This window comes from Urocampus carinirostris, chromosome 19 (genome assembly GCF_059441175.1).
Source record: "Urocampus carinirostris isolate Australia breed hairy pipefish chromosome 19, RoL_Ucar_1.0, whole genome shotgun sequence".
In the NCBI taxonomy this organism is placed as follows: Eukaryota; Metazoa; Chordata; class Actinopteri; order Syngnathiformes; family Syngnathidae; genus Urocampus; species Urocampus carinirostris.
Genome location: NC_142367.1, coordinates 27,171,343 through 27,182,654, shown reverse-complemented (window position 1 = coordinate 27,182,654; position 11,312 = coordinate 27,171,343).

Sequence of the window (11,312 nt, the reverse complement as noted above, 5' to 3'; positions counted from 1 at the left end):
AATGACCCCCAAAAAGCTGATTTGGTCACTCAGCAGCCTTCCAAGAAGGACATTCAACTCTCCTAGGACAGAACGACAAGGAACAGCAACATCATCTTTTACAGGCAGTTAAGGAGGTTACCCTAGATGTGAAAACTGCACAAAAAATAGCTGATTCACCATATTTCGATTTGCTGACTTTTCCATTAAGGCCTTCTACTCTACCAGTCCGGATCACAATTTTTCACAAGCAATCAGGCAGGTCACTCCGGAGGTGAAAACACACCCCCCCCCTCCCTGCTCCCTCAGCAGTTCTTCCAGAAAGACATTCCCCTCTTCCAGACCAGAACAACAATCCATTTCAACACGATCTTTTGCAGACAGTTAGAAAGGTTGAGCCATTCTAGTTATTCTCTCCTTTCAACACAGGAGGGCGCTAAATAGCCTTCCATCCTTTTACCCTCTTCAAACTCGTAAAATAGTTGAAAATATATCAATATATTTTTATAACAAAGCATTCAAATATGTATTTAGAATAAAACGAGAACATGCAAAAGCAATAAAGATAAATTGAAACTAAAACAAAAAAGAACCGTCTTCATTCTCATTCATAACAACGTAGTGAACATTGTTTACAAGGAGATTAGACATGGCACTCTCGGATACAAACCTCATAAAGACCTAACATATATATATATATATATATATATATATATATATTTGAATCAACTCCAAATGAGACACAATCGTCAAATGAAACTAAACGTATCCAAAATTTCGTATTGTGCTGACACACATAGATAAGAAAAAGTAGGCTTTGCAAAACGAATGCCCCCTTTGGAGGTCATACTCTGTAGAACCCCCTTTTGCTGCAATCTTTTTGGATATGTCATTAAGAGTTTTTTGCACATTTTAAAACAGGAATTTTGGCTCATTCTTCCTCATTTCACAGGCGTGGTCGCGTTTTTCTTTTATTCCTGGATGAAAATGGTGAAAGTCAGACAAGGACTGTTTGAAATACAATGCCAAACCAAAAATGATGAAAAAAGAAAAGTTTATTCGAGCGCATCTGAGACAGAACACAGAAACGGGTGCACAAAGGCTGCAATGATTATTTTAGCCAGAAGATGGCGCCAACGAGTAAAATAATCCCTTGTAGATTTTGGTCTATGTCTAGGGTCTTTGTCTTGATGGAAGGCGAACCTGCATCAAATTCCAACAGATTTTCTGCCTCTCCTCGTTGTGACTTAATCGTAAAATGTTGGAATCATTTGTCTCCACTTCACGGTGTTGTCATTATTTTGAGTTTTAAGATCGAAGCCTGAGATGTGGCAATATGACGAAAAGTTCTTAGGGAGGGGCCGATCATTTCGCTAGGCACTGTATGTCCTCTACTCCGGACACATGTGGCGATCCCTTTGAAGACTTTGGTCTCTTTAGCTTCTAATTGCGAACTGAGAAAAACAAGAGGGGACAGGGCGACAACCCCCCCCCCAAAAAATCATGGGTGTGCGTTCCTATAGCTTCCCAAATGAGGAAGGGCGAGGAAGGAGGCCTTCAAAGGCAGCCGGCGCTGCTAATCCTCATTTAATGGCCGGGACCGCAACCCGGCCCCACAAACTCATGTCCGCTGGGGGTCCCGACACCTACAAGCACACTCTTCCAATTATTTTTAGGGAGTTTGTCAGGCCTTTCATCTCCTCTCTATTCAGATGGGTATCATGCAGTGATGTGCAGCCAGGTGAGGCAAATGAAGCCAAGCCTCACTTGTCGCCTCGGAAATATACAATTAAGAATATATTTCTTCTTTCAAACGTTGATTCCATTTGAAAGGCACACCAAAACCGATCTGGCCCTATCTGAAAAATATCTTGCGATAATTGAGTCATTTACAATGTTGTGGAGGAATTTTGGCCCACTCTTCTTTGCAAAATGGTTTCAAATTTGTCATATCGGTGTCATGAAAAGGATATCTAACTCTATGATAGTCGCTAGTCAACAGCCCGGACAGCTGATTGGCTGTCACTCTCTTTTTAAACCCCCGGCCTCCTCTTGGAAGCTGTCAGATCGTTATGCGAACTGTTGCCTTCAGCTCAGTAAACCGTTTGTTGCTGACTTGTTTCCGGACCTGACTACGCCCCGTTCTGCCTGCCTGCTACCGACCTCGCTTACAAACTCGACACCGCCTTTGATCTCACGTCCCGGCCAACGACTCGCTATTCCCGCCTGTCTCCGATCCTCCTCGCCAGACACGGAAGTGCCACTTCCGCACCGCTCGCTCCTTTTGTCCGTCAGCCATCGGATCGTGGAAGTAAGCCTTACTCTCTCTCTTATTCAATAAAAACTGAGAAAACGAGCGCTATTGGGTCCTGTGTCCGTTTCTGGTCTGTGACAATTGGAGGGTTTAAGGTCACACCATATCATCTCAATTGGATTTAAATCCAGACTCTGATTGGCCACTCCAGAACCATCAATTTGTTTTTTTAGCCATTCAGAGTTCCCGGGTGAAAGTTACTGCTGTCACAAAAGAATACAAAGAGCCGTCTTACATTTGCCGAAAAGCATCTTGATTATCCTCACACCTATCGGAGAAACGTTCTGTGGACGGAGTCAAAAACAGAACCTTGGAAGGTGCACAGCCGTTACATTTACAGCATTTGCTGAAAACATCATGATGCCAATTGTAAAGCATGGTGGTGGTAGGGTATTGGTCTGGGGCTGCTTTGCTACCAGGACAACTTGCTGTGAATAATGGAATAATGCATTCTGGTTTATGGCAGCAGATCCTGAAGGACAATGTCTGGCCATCAGTTGGTGCCCTTGAATTTAAGCGTTCTTGTATCACGCAGGAGGACAACCGTCTGAAAACACAGTCCACCTCGGAATGGCTGGCAAGACCCCCAAAATGAAGGTTCTGTAGTGGCCAAGTCCAAATCCGGATTTCAATCCAATGGAGATGCTGTGGTGTGACCTAAAACTAGCATTTCATGTTAGAAAATCCTCCACTATGGCAGATTTGAAACCATTTTGCAAAGAAGAGTGGGCCTAAATTCCTCATTACCAATTATCGTAACCGTTTAATTTTGGTTATTGCTACCAAAGGAGGCCCAACTCACTGTTCTTGTGCCCTGATTAAATTAACATTTGAAAACTGCATTTTGTATTTTTGTCACGGTTGCCATGGCGCCCTCTTGGCCCCGCCCGTGTGGCACCAGCTGCGGCTCATGGACAGATTGGCTTTCTGTCTATTTAAGCTCAGTACTCTCATTTTTCCTGTGTCAGCCTGTCAACGAACTTCTGCCCCGCAAAACGTGGGTTTCGACACGGTTGGTATTTCCTGTACGGTATTGTTCGTGTTTATTTTGTCTTGGTTAATATCGGTTTCTAGTTTCGTTCACGTCTATTTTTATCCTGTTTATTATCGTCTCCAGTTTTTGTTCCCGTCTAGTTTCTCCTGTTATTTTCGATATCCTGATTCATTATCTATCCTGTCGGTCCCGTCCTGTCCGGTATCAACCCCATCTTTCTGATATCTACAGGAGGACACTTCCACATGTAACACGGAGGAGCCGGGATTCGAACTGCGATCTCTTGATCCCAAGACAAGCGCTCTACCTCCTGAGCTACTGCCGCTTAGTTTCCCTTTATTTTTATCCTGTTTATTATCGTCTCCAGTTTTCGTTCCCGTTTAGTTTCTCCTGTTATTTTCGATATCCTGATTTATTATCATTCCTGTCTGTCCCGTCCTGTCCGGTATCCACCCCATCTGTTAGATATCTACTGGAGGACACTTCCACATGTAACACGGAGGAGCCGGGATTCGAACTGCGATCCCTTGATCCCAAGACAAGCGCGCTCTACCTCCTGAGCTACTGCCGCTTAGTTTCCCTTTATTTTTATCCTGTTTATTATTGTCTCCAGTTTTTGTTCCCGTCTACTTTTTTTTCAACGTCCTGAATCATTATCTATCCAGTCGGTCCCGTCCCGTCCGGTATCCACCCCATCTGTCCGATATCAACTGGGGCAATTGGAATCGATCTCGTCGGTCTCTGGCTTCCTGTCATTCCACGCCAGACCGCTGCCTAACATGCATGGGCTTGTGTGAGATCATCACGCGTTTGGGTCCTGATCTTGTTCTGGTTCTTGACAATTTTCTCCGGTTGTCTCTCAATGACGATAAAAACCGGTTTGATGATCCGAAACGGTCCCGAGCGGTAAAACCACTGAAACGGGGACGGGAACGGAACGGTAACCCCATTTTTTTTCCCGGCTTCTTCTGGGAAGGCCGTAGAATACGTCTCCTGTACTCGGGAGCTAAGAACTGTAGCGCAGTGTGGACGTATGGACACACTGGAGCGACTCTTTGAGGCTTCTCCAGGAGAAGAAACGTTAGCTTGTGCGGGCGGGTCGGCCTTCTGCTAGCTTGCGCGGGCGGCACAGACGCGGCTTTGTGTCCCGCCGCCAAATATCAACACGTTGCGGACGGTGAACGCCGCACCTGTACGACCCCAAAATGAAGGGGACGAGTGTGAGCCAGTGAGGAAAGAGGAGAAAGACAGATTTACCGAAGGACGGGATGCTCCGGCTTCCTGGAAGTCCTTAAAGGGACGGTGTGTTTTATTTGACCACTAGATGGTGTCGTTTCTTTCTATTGTCCCCTTGTTTTCTCATCTCATCTCATCTCCTCTCATCAGCCATACCGCTTATCCTCATTAGGGTCGCGGGGGGGCTGGAGCCCATCCCAGCCATCTCCGGGCAGTGGGCAGGGGACACCCTGAACTGGTTGCCAGCCAATCGCAGGGCACACGGGGACAGACAACTCATTCACACCTAGGGACAATTTGGACCGGCCAATTCACCTGAATTGCATGTTTTTGGAACGTGGGAGGAAACCGGAGTGCCCGGAGGAAACCCACGCAAGCACGGGGAGAACATATAAACTCCGCACAGGAAGTCTGGAGCTGGATTTGAACCCACGCAGGAGGTTCCCATGACATGAACTGTGCCGCACTGCGCCGCCGTGCTGCCCCCCCTTGTTTTCTTTTTTATCTTATTGTTTTTTTTTATTTTTCCCCTTTTTCATCTTTTTTATTTTTCTCCGTTCTTTATTGTTTTCCTTTTTTCTTTTCATTTCTTGTTTATGTCAGGATCAGACTGGAGACAGGACCCATTTGCGTTGCGTTTCTCACAAATTTTTATTGGAAGAGAAGGGTTGCGCCCAAAATCCGGTGATCGCTGGACGCGGGAAGCAGGTCGCTCTGAACGATGGCGGTGTCGGGAACATAAAAACGGGTCAGTAGCCGGGACAGGAGAGTAAAAATGTGGTCGGGGTCAGAAGCGAGTCGTAAACCAGGAAAGGAGAGCAGACGTGGTCGAGGACAAAAGAGGTCGAAACCCGGGACAGGAGAGTAGACGTGGTCAGGATCCAAAAGGGGTCGAAGCCAGGGGACGGACGGCAGCAAAAACAGGTGGGAGTCAGGGTCGAAAAAGGCTTGGCTAGTGTTCACTGAGGTTCGCAGACGGACTGACAAAAGGGGACAGATAGAAGTGGGTTTAAATAGGGACAGGGAAATAAAAGACATGAAAGTACATGAAAAGAGGAGAAGGAAAAGGAGACTTGAAAGCACAGAAGCTTTGTATTTTGAATATTTCCGTTGTGTAGTTTTGGTCTCTAAAAATGACTCTTGCTATTTTCCGTGTGTTAGTCTAGCCCTGTGTCCCGACAAGGACCCACCACTAATACCATTTGTCCTGTACTCTAAATATAAAATCCTCTAAGTATACGTTTTCCATGTCCATCCGGTGACACGCTCGCAGTAACCTTTCATTAAAACTCCGTTCGAATAAACGCTGTCGCACCTCATTCGGAGGAGGGTGTGCACACTTCTGCAACACCGTGATCTCACTTGTTCACACTTTTTTTCCAGGAAGCTTTTTGACCCAAACAGCCGCAAAAGCAAAATATTGAGGGAACCGCACGATAAATTCTAGAAAACTGCTAAAAGCTTACTATCCACGTTACAGGTATGGAAAAACTTCAAAATACTTCTGCAGAAATACTGCAAAAGTACCACCACAGTCACAATACAAAATACTGCTATATAAATATTACAACAAAAATACTACAAAAATACTTCTGCAAAAAATACTATGCCTACAAAATACAACTACAGTAAAAATATTACAGATGTATTTCAAAAATATACTACGGAAATACTACAAAAATACAGCTGAAGAAATATCGCAACAGAAATATTTTAAAAATAAAACTACAGTACTCCCGTTTGTCTCCGGCTACGACCTGTTTTGATCCCGACCACGTCCGCTCTCACATCCCGCTTACGACCCATTTTGATGCTGACCACGTCTGATCTCCGCCCCGGCTTACGACCCGTTTCTGACCCTGACCACGTTTTTGCTCTCCTGTCCCGGCTATCGACCTGTTTTTCTGTCCCTGACACCGCGATCGCTCATGTAGGTTTTAGATCAGGGGATGCTGTCATAATAGTCTATAGTTTGCAATAGTCTGTGCAGCCCTTTGAGACTGTCCTTTCTCAAGGTTTCTTCATTTTCCTCATGTTGAGGTTTTTGAGTTTTTCCTTGCCCTCATGTCGGTTTTAGATCAGGGGGATGCTGTCATAATAGCCCTTCTTGCGATGAAGGGACAAACAAACAAGATTTGACTATCCATTGTCAAGATTCAAATAACATGAAATCCATTGCCCACTATATACATGCTTCAGATTGAACCTCCTGTGCAGAGTTTGCATGTTCTCCCCGTGCTTGCGTGGGTTTCCTCCAGGCACTCCGGTTTCCCATATCCCAAAAACATGCATGTCAGGTGAATTGGCCGGTCCAAATTGTCCTTGGTGAGTTGTCTGTCCCTGTGTGCCCTGCGACCAGTTGAGGGTGTCCCTTGCCCAATGTCCGAAGACAGCTGGGATGGGCTCCCGCACCCCCGCGGCCCTACTGAGGATAAGCGCTGCAGATCATGGATGGAATGGATGGATAAATGCTTCATTGAAAGGATCCAAGCACAATTCAGGAGAAATGTCCACGTTGATCCCGTCTCTAGAAGCAGAGTAGGCCCGCTATTGTCTTTTCGGGGGTCCCCCCAAGACCCCATTCGGATTGCGGCCAATAGGAGACGGCCATTCGTCGCCCCAAGTGTGTTTTTTGTTTTTTTTCCTAACTTCTTTTAGCAGCCTTCACAAAAGGACGTATTGATGCTAGCAAAGACGGAAGCTTTTTTGTCCGAGGGAAGACAAAAACGGGAGCAGGTTTTGTGGACTTATGAAGCCTCATGTGGAATTTGGATATTTGAAAGCGTTTACTCGGATTCAGAAACTTTCTTAAAGTCAGCGAAAATGAAATAAGCGAATCCCGCGGCATTCTTTTTTGGACTTGTTGCTAGGCAGAAACTCGGGGCATTGTGCCGTTTCCATGGTTACTCGGGCCTTTGCCGCCCCGCATGGCGGATAAAGGACCGGGACAACAAGTCCAACTTTAGGTCGTTTATTTTAAATCGTCCATTTTTAATCTTTTCGGAAGGAACTACTTCAAGAGGTTATTGTATTGTCTTTAGTGTCATTTATGTTAACGTAACTGTCAAGAACCAGAACAGGATCGGGACCCAAACGCGTGACGTTGTCACACAAGCCTTTCATTTTACAGGAAATGGGAAATCTTTTTGGGTTTTTTTCTTGCATTTTTCCATGTCTTCTTTCTTTTTCTATTCTCTCTTCTTTTTCTTTTTTTTCAGTTTTCTTACTGTTTTCTCTTTTTCACTTTTTCCTATTTTTTCCTTTCTGTATCTACCTTTTGATCTTATCCTTTGCTTTTCTTCTCCTTTTCCTGTATTTGCTCACGTCTTTTTACCTCCCTTTATATTCTTCCGTTTTTATCCTTTATTTTTTTCCCTTTTTCCTTCACGCTAACCCTTCAGGTTTGGGATAAGGTTAAGGGTAAGGGGGATTTTTCTTGGTGTCTTCTTTTTATTTTATTTATCTTTCTTTGCAAAGCCCCCAAAACAAGAAGAAAACGTTGTGATTGGTCACTTTGAGACTCTATTGTCTGCAATCTTCTTTGTGACATGAACCAGAAGAGGATCAGGACCCAAACGCATGACGTTTCTCACGCAAGCCTCTTATCTTACGGGAAATGGAGAGTCATGCACGTTAGGCAGCGGTCTGGCGTGAAGTAGATAGATAGATAGATACTTTATTCATTCCCCGCAGGATATTCACAATTCACAAAAGTAATAGGAAACCAGAGGCTGACAAAATCGATACCAATTGCCCGAGTAGATATCGGACAGATGGGGTCGATACCAGACAGGACAGGACCAACAGGATTGATAATGAAACAGAATATCGAAATAAAATTGGACAAACTAGACGGGAACGAAAACTGGAGAGAATAATAAACAGGACAAAACTAGACAGGAACGAAACTGGAACCTAAAATTAAATAGCACAAAAATAAACGGGAACAATACCAGATAGGAAATGCCAACCGGAAATAGGAGTCAAAACCCCCGTCTAGCGGGGCAGAAGTTTGTTGACGGACTGACAAAGGAAAAATGAGAGCGCTGAGCTTAAATAGACAAAAAAACAATCTGTTAATGAGCCATGGCAACCTGCGGTTCTCTCTCTGTGTCTTTTAACCTCTTTCGCTCTAACTTCCTTTTCTCTCTTTTCTCTTTCTCTCTTCCTACCCTTGGCGCTTTCTTTTCTCTTTTCTCTCCTTCTGTCTTTCGCTTTCTCTTTGGATTTCTTTCTTCCTCTCCCTTGCTTTTCTCCCCCTCTCTCACGACTTTTTATCTTTGGTTTCTCCCGCTCTCTCCCTCTCTCTCTTTTTCTTTCTTTGTCCCGCCCTCTCTCCTTTTCCCTCCCCCTTTCTCTTTCTCTTTATCTCTCTTTCTCTTAAATCTACTAGTCCGGCCCCTGACAGAGTGTTTGTTCTATGGTGTTGTCATGGTCGCCGTGGCGACCGGTCTGCCCCGCCCCCTGGTCACCGGCTGAAGCATGACAGGTAATTGCATGGCTGCTACTTAAGGTTGGGTTGTGGGTATTGCGGGTGTTGGCTCATTATACCTTTTCTGTTCTGTTATGCCTTGTCCTGTTTAGTTTAAGTCGGAGGAAACCTGTACCTGACCATTCTGAGTGTAAGAATGTTTTTGTTCTGTTTTGTCCCGGAGTTTTTGGACAACTTTTATTTTGGTAAATAAAAGTTTTGATCGTACGCAATTGAGTTCTTGCCTCCTGCCTCCGTTCTGGTCCGGTCACCCCTTCCGCCTCGTGACAGGTGTGGCCCCCGAGTTCAAATGACTTTGACATCCCTGACATACCTTTCCACCCTGATGACAAATTCCACTTCTCTCCTTTATGAAAGGATGGTGCCCTTTAAGGCAGAGATCGTAGACTCTTTTCAACTTATTTCCAAACACATGATCAGCAAACCAAAAATACTCGCATATAAGCCTAAACGGCACGTCATGTTTTTAAAATTGACACGCATTAAGAATTTTGGGGGAACCTAAACGTTAAAAAGATTTTTAAAAAACAATGAAAAATGCGTCATTGTGTAGATAATAAAGATGTATGCATACGAAAGGATAAGTAAAGCGTCTCGATATTATTTGGAAACAAAAGAGTTTTTCTTCAGTATCACATTGCGTTCCGTCCGGGTTGACAGAATATAACGACGACCGGATGATGAAGGTGCTGTATTTGAGTCAGCTTCGGTGTCACGGTTGCCATGGATCCCTACTGTCAGGGTACAACCGAAGGCCCCAACAGGGGTTTGAACTAGGCACAGGTACGTCAGACGATCCGGAACTCTTTCACTCGTTTCATTTCCACGACCAAGATGCCAGGTTTCTTTGTGGTTTCTTTGTTATTATTGTGTTTTTCAGTTCGAGTGTTGGGCTTTTTTTCGGTTTGGACATTTTCCTTTTCAGTGAACCCATGTTTTTTGCCATTTGTTTTTGGTACTTTGGTTCTGGTTTTGGTCATAAATACTGACCTTGTTTGGGCGGCATTAGCTCAGGAGGTAGAGCGCTCGTCTTGGGATCAAGAGGTCGCAGGTTCGATTCCCGGCTCCTCCATGTGATATGTGTGGAAGTGTCTTTGGGCAAGACACTGAATCCCTAATGCCACCAATAAGCAGGTCGGCGCCTTGCATGGCTGCATGACTGCCATTGGTGTGTGAGTGTGTATGTGAATGGGTAAGTGTGAAGCACATTGTAACACATTGTTGACTTGAAAAGCAGTCCATTTACCATTTAGCATCTTGATTATCCTCAAAACGTTTGGAGGCTGACTCCCTATCGGTGTGTGAGTGTGTGTGTGAATGGGTAAGTGTGAAGCACATTGTAACACATTGTTGACTTGAAAAGCAGTCCATTTACCATTTAGCATCTTGATTATCCTCAAAACGTTTGGAGGCTGACTCCCTGTTGGTGTGTGAGTGTGTGTGTGAATGGGTAAGCGTGAAGCACATTGTAAAGCGCTGTGGGAGCTCTTCATTGACTTGAAAAGCGCTATAGAAGTGCAGACAATTTACCATTGTTTTGAGCACTCCCGCCTCCCCCACATGGGTCCATTATCGAGAACCAAAACGTCACACCAACCCACCAGTTGAGAAACACCGCTTTACACGTGTAGCTCACCTCATTATGTTTAGTTTTTCGACTTTCTAGAAGAATAGCTTACTAGGAAGTAATAAGAAGTCAAACAATTCCTGGTTTGGGTCAAAAAATAGAAGCCTCATGTCCTGCACGGTTGTCATGGCGCCCAGCTGGCCCCGCCCCTTGACACCGGCTGACCTGCATTTCTTGATTACCCCTATGCCTTTTGGAACCGCCCTTTGCCAGATGGTTGTTTATTCTTGTTGTGCTTGTTGGACTTAGTTGCACTTGGGTGTAACATTCTGAGAGTTTCCTGCAAGTTTTGTTTAATCCCGTTAAATGCTTAGTCTGTAGTTTTGCCTGCATTTGAGCCAGCTTTGTTTTGTTTTCGGTCCGTCTGTGTGTCGGACAACTTTTCTTTCTCATTTAAAGTGACGGATGGTCTACGCAAACGAGTTCCGACTTCCTGCTTCCCGACCCGCTTCGTGACAAGATGAAGGATAAGGGAGGTAGGAAAAGCGCGCTTGCGACAGGGCGGGGTCAAAATGGCCGACACGCCCGACCGCACGATATGTAAAGTCGGGCTAATTGCAACCTTGAGGAACCGAAATAGCCGAGGCGGCGGCGCTAAACACACACCGGCCCTCCGCAGAGTTTCTTCCTTTTGCTCCCACAAAGCGGCCAGTGTGCAAAACCAGAGCCG